This window comes from Abramis brama (genome assembly GCF_963993115.1).
Source record: "Abramis brama genome assembly, chromosome: 13".
NCBI lineage: Eukaryota > Metazoa > Chordata > Actinopteri > Cypriniformes > Leuciscidae > Abramis > Abramis brama.
The window spans coordinates 28210736-28219434 of NC_139975.1; positions in this window are offsets into that span (position 1 = coordinate 28210736).

The window sequence follows — 8699 nt, forward strand, 5'->3', positions numbered from 1 at the left end:
GCCGTTTTGAATGGCAGTGTTTTCTAAATGAAACACAAGAGCTGTTAGTTTTGAGTGATGTGTCTAACGTAGAGAACTATGTTTAGAGTTTTGCAAAAAGTTTGTTTTTCAATTGCAAACTGTAAAGTGCAAAATGTGCTTGCAGTTTTGCAGACTTGGTCTGAAGATTAGATACATGGGTGAATAGTTTCAATGAGTGGGCCTCAAGTTCAACTTTTAGTGTGTAAGCAATTTGGAAAATAAACTGTAATATGGATAATGGAGAAAACAGTCAACACTAGAGGGCCAGTTCTCCTCTAGCTATACAGTCAAAATAAAACGTCAGTAATTAAGTAGATATGTTGCTACATTGATTGAACTGCACAATTAAGTTGTGGGAGTCTTTGAGAGCCATCCAGGATTAAAAAATAGAGTGCAGGTAGATGCAAACATACATTCGTATTATCAAAAAAATGAACTGAAATTCAGTTAATCAATTACATCACTAAATTTATGCAAATATGCTTAAATATGCAACTTTTACTAAAAGTATTTTAAGGACTACTACCAATGCTAACATTTCATATTAGTGCTTAATTTTCTTGTTCTGCTTTCAGGTTTTCCTGAAGGCCTCTTTTTTTGTTTATTTCTTCCAAGTAAATAGTCAGTAAATTTGACATTCTGGCCGTTTTGGGAACTATTATGTTTGAAACAAATATGTAACCAATAAAGAATGTTCAGATCTTGGCAAGAATGGTTATGAAACCATGCACCAGTTCCAGAAATGGTGCCTTTAACTAGGTCATATTATTTTTCTTGGAAACAGTACCTGAAGTTATGAAGTTATAAATGTGTTTACAGAGGAACAATGCAAGTCTTTTACTGAAGCCTGAACATAGTATTTAGTGACATACATTAGATGTTGGTCCTCCATTACTGTATATAATTTATATAATAATCCATGTCTATAAGTATTCATGTGTATTGTATACTCACATTTATGACCCACAACATGATTTATAATTATAATTTTGTGTCACCACACTTTAAAAAAAAATGTCAGTACACTGTACATTTAGGCCCTGTCAGGTCTTTCTGATGCATGCTATCTCTTATAAAAACAATAGGTCTGCTGTTGATTCATAAAGTGAAACTTTCCTGTTATTCCCATTCACAATTCCCAGTGTGACCATCTACTCATAGGCCGGAGGTATAAAGAGCATGATTTACAGAGCCCTTCCTAAAGACAGATTCATTTTCCAGCTTGGTGGCATTTCGCAGTGAACTTGAACCTCTGCGTTCAATTTAGGTGATTTAGTCTTTGGCATGACTTATTTGATTCAAAATGGTGAAAAATCCATTTTCTGGATTATGCAATTGTGGCACAATATGAACAATGTCAGCTAGTAAAATATAACTATTTTGTAAGTCGGTTAGAATAATTGCTATATACTCACTAGCCACTTTATTAGGTACACCTTTTCAACTGCTCGTTAATGCAAATACTTAATCAGCCAATCACATGGCATCATCTCAATACATGTAGGCATCTAGACATGGTCAAGACGATCTGCTGAAGTTCAAACTGAGCATGAGAATGGGGAAGAAAGGGGATTTCAGTGACTTTGAACATGGCATGGTTTTTGGTGCCAGACAAGCTGGTCTGAGTTATTCAGAAACTGCTGATCTACTGGGATTTTCACACATAACCATCTCCAGGGTTTACAGAGAATGGTCCAAAAAAGAGCAAATATCCAATGAGAGGCACTGTGGGTGAAAAATGCCGTTTGATGCCAAGGGTCAGGGGAGAATGGCCAGACTGGTTAGAGCTGATATAAGAGCAACAGTATAACTCAAATAACCTCATTATGATGTTTCATTAACAAAGTTCGGGAGGAACACGTTCAAATGATCTATCCAATCAGCACGAGAGGAGGCCTATGTATACGTAGCCGACTTGCCTATGTTCCTCGACAGTACTCTAGGTTCGGGCCAAAATATCGAGCTCGGAGCCCTCTCCTTGGACAGCACGCCAATTACGCATAATTCTTTTACTCTCTCTGATAATTTGTAAGTGTGAACTCCTGAAACAACCAAGGTATGCAGAAGAGCATCTCCGACATGTCAAAACTTGAAGCAGATGGGCTACAGCAGCAGAAGACCACACCGTGTTCCACTCCTGTCAGCTAAGAACAGAAAATGTCTTGGTTAATTTCACCTATGTTCCCTGATGGACGGAACGAGACTTTGGCTACATCTACATTAATCCAGATACCTTTGAAAACAGCGTTTAGTTTAAAAACGCTCTCCATCCACACTAGAGTTTTCAGGCATTTTCCAAAAGTTTCTCATCCACACTGACATGTCGGAAAATGCTAAATTCACCTTACTGCGTAAAAATAAATAAAGTTATTGCGCAATTCTTCCGGCAGGATCATTTTATTTAGCAAAATATCTCACCATTAACTGATCACCATATTTTTGGTCTAAAACTCATCTGCTCTCATGTTTTGCCACAGGACAGCAAATGCGAGTACATTTTCTGTCGTCTTTGAAGGACTGTGATATGAAGAGTGTGAAAAGTAACATTTTAGCAACTGTGTAAAAGGGAATGGCACATTACAGGCACAATACTGTATTAACATGAATATCTATTGGTACAATATGCGTCACATGATTAAACATGCTTCATCATTTTCAAATACCTCAGTTTTTACAGTCCACACTACAACGCAAATTTGATCCACTTTGGAGAGCGTTTTCAAAAAGCTTCGTTTTCATTAATAAAAACGCCATCTCAATGTAAACGGAAGGCCAAAACAGAGAGAAAACGATGCGTTTTCAAACAAAAATGTATTAGTGTGTCAATGTAATGAAATAGGGGTCACACTTGGGAGCCCCAAACACTTTTGATACTTCAGAAAAGACCAATGAGAACTGGCAAGTGAAATTGGAGGAGAAGGTGTATCCACTCATTCAAGTTTGTGTTGAGGAGGCGAAAAACAGTGTACCGGCCATTTCAATGTTGTGGCACAATGTTTCATTCCCTCCATTAAGGAATGGAGGTTACAACTTTAACCAAGATGTTTGCAAGGTGTCACTGCAGCAGACTGCTGTGTGAGGCTAGCAGGTACACTTAGGCCACGCCATAACCTTCCCAACCCCAGTAAGTTGCCATAGTCTTTCGTACCACAAAGGTGGTAATGACCACTCTTACAATGGTAACATACGCATAAAAAGTACATAAGTACGTGTATTTAAGGTATTTTGCCGCGAATCTCGTTGTTGAATGCACATCAGAATGTACTTCTGAGTCAGCATTTTTGAACGGGAGCTTGTGCAATTTCACTTCAACAATAATCTGCCAATGGTCTTCTTTAAAATTAGACCAAACCCAAGACCGTTGTTACATGTTCCCTTGGTTTTGTATTTCTTGGTTATGTTATATGGAACTTTAGATTAGATTTATGATAAGATCCTAACTTCTCCTCGTCCCTGCACACCATAACAAATGTGCTCAAAATCTTCCAATTTTTATGATTTTGTTTGACAAAGACATTTTTTCTCCAAGGACCTAAGAGTAACTTTTTAAAATTGACATACAAGGGTTAACTCAGAGTTGTGACAGTAACAATGTCTAGGTATATTGGCGCTATTCCACTGCATGGTACGGTATGGCTCGGTTCGGTACGGCACGCTTTGGCACTTTTCCACTGCATGGTACGGCTCGGTTCGGTACGGCTCACTTATGGCGCATTTCCACTGCATGGTACGGTACGGTACGGTACGGCTCGCTTCGGCTCACTTTAAATGGTACAACCTCTGTTGAGGTTCCAAGCGCACCGTACCGATACTAAAATGTGACGTGAAAACACTGCAGATCACTGATTGGTCAGACAGAATCATCACTACCAGCGTCATTGTATTTACGACACGAGACACTAAACCCGCTAGATTTAAATAGCCACAACAGCCAACACTGTAGCGCCTGTTTTAAAAGTATTTGCTTTAAAAAAAAAATTAAAAAGTATAAACTTCAAAAAAGAAATGGCTGAATCGTGGTCAGTGGACGAGGTGCAGACGTTCCTCTCGTTGGTTGCCGAGGAGTGGATGGGGAAACACGGAATGAAAAATTCGCATTTAATATGATGATGTCATGGCAGTAGAGACGGCAACTATAACGATCAGTCCCACCCACTAAACCGAGCTAAAGTGAACCGAACCGTGCCGTACCGAGTCGAGTCGTACCACTCAGTGGAAAAGCGAAGCGAGCCGAACCGTTCCGTGCCGAGTCGAACCGTACCGAGCCGAACCGAGCCGTACCATGCAGTGGAAAAGCGCCATATGTAATCAGAATGCTGGGGAGATTAAGTGGAGTGTAGGGGAGCCCTGTGTACCTGTGACAGTACCCCCTTCACTTCACCACACAGTGCTGGGGACAACTTCTGGGAAAAAAAGGCACAAGGATGAAGCTTTATTTGTTCCCCCTGCCACTGAGATAGCTCTGCTCCAACAAGTGAATGCATTGACCTTGATGATGAAAGGGAGGTTAGAATCTAGATACATAAGAATAGGGACAGTAAGGCATCCTTCAGATGTTTGAATTGGGTGTTCCAGGACAGACACTTGGGCTTGGATCAGAGGAGTGTTTTAAGAAGCACTGTAATCATGCTATAGTTTTGCACAAAGTGGCAATAGAAGTTAGCAAAACCCAGGAAATATTGAAGATCCTTGATGGTGGATGATTCTGGCCAGCTCTGTAATGCTTGGTCCTTCCCCTGGTCCACCTGTACTCACTCAGAGCTGGATTGATGTCTGATGGAATTCACACTACTCCAGACTGAGGAACAGATGATGCTCTCAAAGCCTTACCAGCACCACATGACAACAATGTTCGGTCTCTTTTTGGGAGTAGATGAGGATATCATCAATGTACAAAACACAAAACGATTGAGGTACTGCCAAAACACCTCATTCATGAATTACTGGAATACAGAAAGAGTTTTGTCTCTTTTTGGGAGTAGATGAGGATATCATCAATGTACATACACACGAAACGATGGAGGTACTGCCGGAACACCTCATTCATGAATCACTGGAATACGAAAGGAGTTTTGGCCAGGCCATACAACATGACCCAAGATTCATAGTGGCCCATGGGTGTGATGAAGGCGGATCTCAATGTGAGGGCTCTCATTAGAAGTAGCATGGTGTTGGACAACTACGGGATCACCTTGGGAGGATGTGGACAGCTCAGAATGTGGAGGCATCATTGGAAAAAGGATTCTCCCCATTACAATACCTCCTCAGTGGTCCATGAGAGCCGCGGTTAGTGTTGTTGAAGCAAAGGACACCCCAGGATGATGTCTGTGGTGGATTGCAGGGCAGGATGCTCATGGAGGCAAGACTTCATCTGACCATAACGGAGACCCTGGATGAAAAGCTTGAAGCTCATGTCTGACCATAATGGAGAGCTGGATGAAAAGCTTGAAGCTCATGGTGTCCTTGTAGACCGAGAGATGCAGTCGAATGGATGGTTCCAGGCTGTCAGTAGACTGTGAAGAGGACCGGCTTGTTCCACCCACTGTTAGCCTCCAGGGTTCTGAATCGCAAGGCAAAGTAATCCGTGATGGCTCATTCTTTCTGGAGTAGGTGGTAATGTTGTTTATAGATGGATTGGGAGTCCAAAAACCTCATGGAAGTGAGTGAGGAAAGCATGTAATGTCTGGATAATTGGGCTAGCCTGAGATGGTTTGAGCCCACTGCTCTAAATGCAGCTCTAAATATGCACTGTGCTATTAAATGAAAGATAAAATATGAATAAACAACAGAATAATAGAAATAGAATAGAATAAACAGTGAAAGTAACAGAAGCTCATACAATACATTTTAGCAGGCTTAATTAAGCATAAAAATAACTAAAGGAAATATATATTTGCTGAACAAGTTAAGCTAACTAATCTTTTGTCATATCTATATTTTGTTATAATCGTTTGGTTTATCTAACCAATACATTTAAAAATTAGTTACAAATGCAGTTACAGAATACAGGTATCGGTACTCGGTATCGGCAAGTACCAAAAATGAAAGTATCGGTATGGGACTCGTTCTGGAAAAAGTGGCATTGGTGCATCCCTAGTTTAAATAAAAGATTTTTGTTATAAGAGACAATAAAAACAACTTTGTGCATCAAAACCACTCCTTTCCTGGTAAAAAATAGATAAATAACAAGTCAACGAATTTGCGAGGCAAGACAAGGCAAGGCAAGGGAAGTTTATTTATATAGCACATTTCATACACAATGGTAATTCAAAGTGCTTTACATTGAAGGAACAGTTCTATGTAAAATCACCATTCAATTTCCCGAATCTGTGTTTATGAGAGTCAGTTATGTATTATGTATTACGTATACATTATCGTCTCTAACAGACAGCATGTTGAAGCCGCTCAGGCCGCCATTTTCTTCTTTTTAGTTTTAATATTATCAAGCCAAACATGTAAGTCTCTGAGTAATTTAAGTGACAAAATAAACTTTATTCCGTAAAATAAGTATAATTAACTATGCAAAAAGCATTTCAAACATCTCCAGAGAGTTTTATAATTACCAAAAAATCTAACATAGTTCACCCCTCTCGCATGTTATCATGTCTATAAAAAAACGTATATTAATATTAAAAGTAAAAACATCGACTTGCGTAGAAAATGGCGGCCTGAGAAGCTTCAACATGCTGTCTGTCAGAGATGATAATGTATCTAATACATAGTACATAATGGACTCTCATAAACATAGATTCAGGAAATTGACAGATTATTATAAAATGTAGTTTGATCACTATCTTTTCAGCTGTTTAAAAGATTAAGGCAATTATCAAAGTTTTATTAAAAATAAAAATGTTTAATTTTCTAATAAAAGATGATAAATTATTACATGATTTGTTACATTTAATTACCCCTTAGCGATTTTGACTCATGCATATTAGGACATTGATCATGAGTTCTTGTTCATTGATCTTGTTCATCTTGCTAGTTCCCTTCAGCAGAAGAAAATCGAAGTTAAGGGTCAGTGCAGTAACCCTCACTTTGAGAATGTTAACCTATCCAGTGTAATATTTGTGCTGACAGACATGATTTCTTAGCAGCGTTGCAACTGGTTGGGGCTAGCCTGCATTATGTAACAGTTTTTGGAAAGTATGTTGGCAATGTGCTTCGTGGCAGTCTACACCCAGTCCTTGTGTGACAGGTCTTAATCCTGATAACTGAGGAAGTGCATTATCAGAGGTTACTCTATAGCTGGTCACTTTCATGTGTGTGTGTAAAACAATTATGGTAAAAAGATTGCAAGCAGCTTAAAGGTGCAACTAAGATGCTAATAAGATCATGTCACATTTCTACAGCACTTTACAGTCAATATGAAACTAAAATGGTCAATGTGCCCTAAAATGGCATATGGTTGAAAGAGAACATTGAAACAAGAAAAGAAGTGTAGGGCAGGACTAGATTTTATCCATCAGGAATTGAGTGGATAGTGAAAAATGACTTGGTATGCGGAGATGAATGCTCATGTTCAACCGTTGACCATTTTAACCAGAAGCCAGCAGACTTGGTTACATCAGGTGAAAGAAAGATATAATTTGACCTCTTCAAATTCTCCTAGAAAATCGTACATAATTATGACCGCCGCTCTAGCGTAGCTAGCGAAAGCGGTCATATAGGGATTGTCAAAGTTTTTTTTTTTTTTTTTTTTTGGTCAATCTACTGAATTTTCCGTCAACGATACCAGGGACACCGAAACACCGGGGAACATGAAATTTGGTGAGCATGTAGCCCCACTAGACTTTTACGGAAAAATTTCGTTTGGTCCCCGGGGGCCACTCCCCCCCCCGCGCTGGGCCCCCCCAAACCCAAAAAATGCAGTTTTTCCTAAATAACTACCTGAACCGTGGCACCGAGGATGAAGAAATTTGCAAAGTATGTTGGTCTTAAGGGCCCACATCAACCTAGCCCATAATCGATTGTCAAAGTTTTTTAGTTTTTTTTTCCCGTCAATCTACTGAATTTTCCGTCAACGATACCAGGGACACCAAAACACCGGGGAACATGAAATTTGGTGGGCATGTAGCCCCACTAGACTTTTACGGAAAAATTTCGTTTGGTCCCCGGGGGCCACTCCCCCCCCGCGCTGGGCCCCCCCAAACCCAAAAAATGCAGTTTTTCCTAAATAACTACTTGAACCGTGGAACCGAGGATGAAGAAATTTTTATGGTATGTTGGTCTTAAGGGCCCACATCAACCTAGCCCATAATCACTCATTTGTGATTTGCGCCCCTCCCATAAAAAATGAAAATGCAATATTATTCTGCTTTAATCGCCCCTATCTTCAGTGGAGATGTTCAGAACTGCACCATATTTCATGTGTATGATTAACTTGACATCCTCTGGGGGTATGCTAAGTTTCGTAGAATTTCATCCATGGGGGGGGTATAAAATAAATTCATTTATGTGCACATATAGTGACTGTACACTCATCGGCCTGTAGATGGTGCTGTTGAGCGAAGGGTTGCTGGTTTAGGATGATACTGTCACACACACACATGCAGGAATACAAACAAACGCAAGCATGCACACACACTGACATCCACACGCACAGACACACACCCATACACACACATACAAATCCACATGCACAGACACACACACACACACACACACACAAACACACA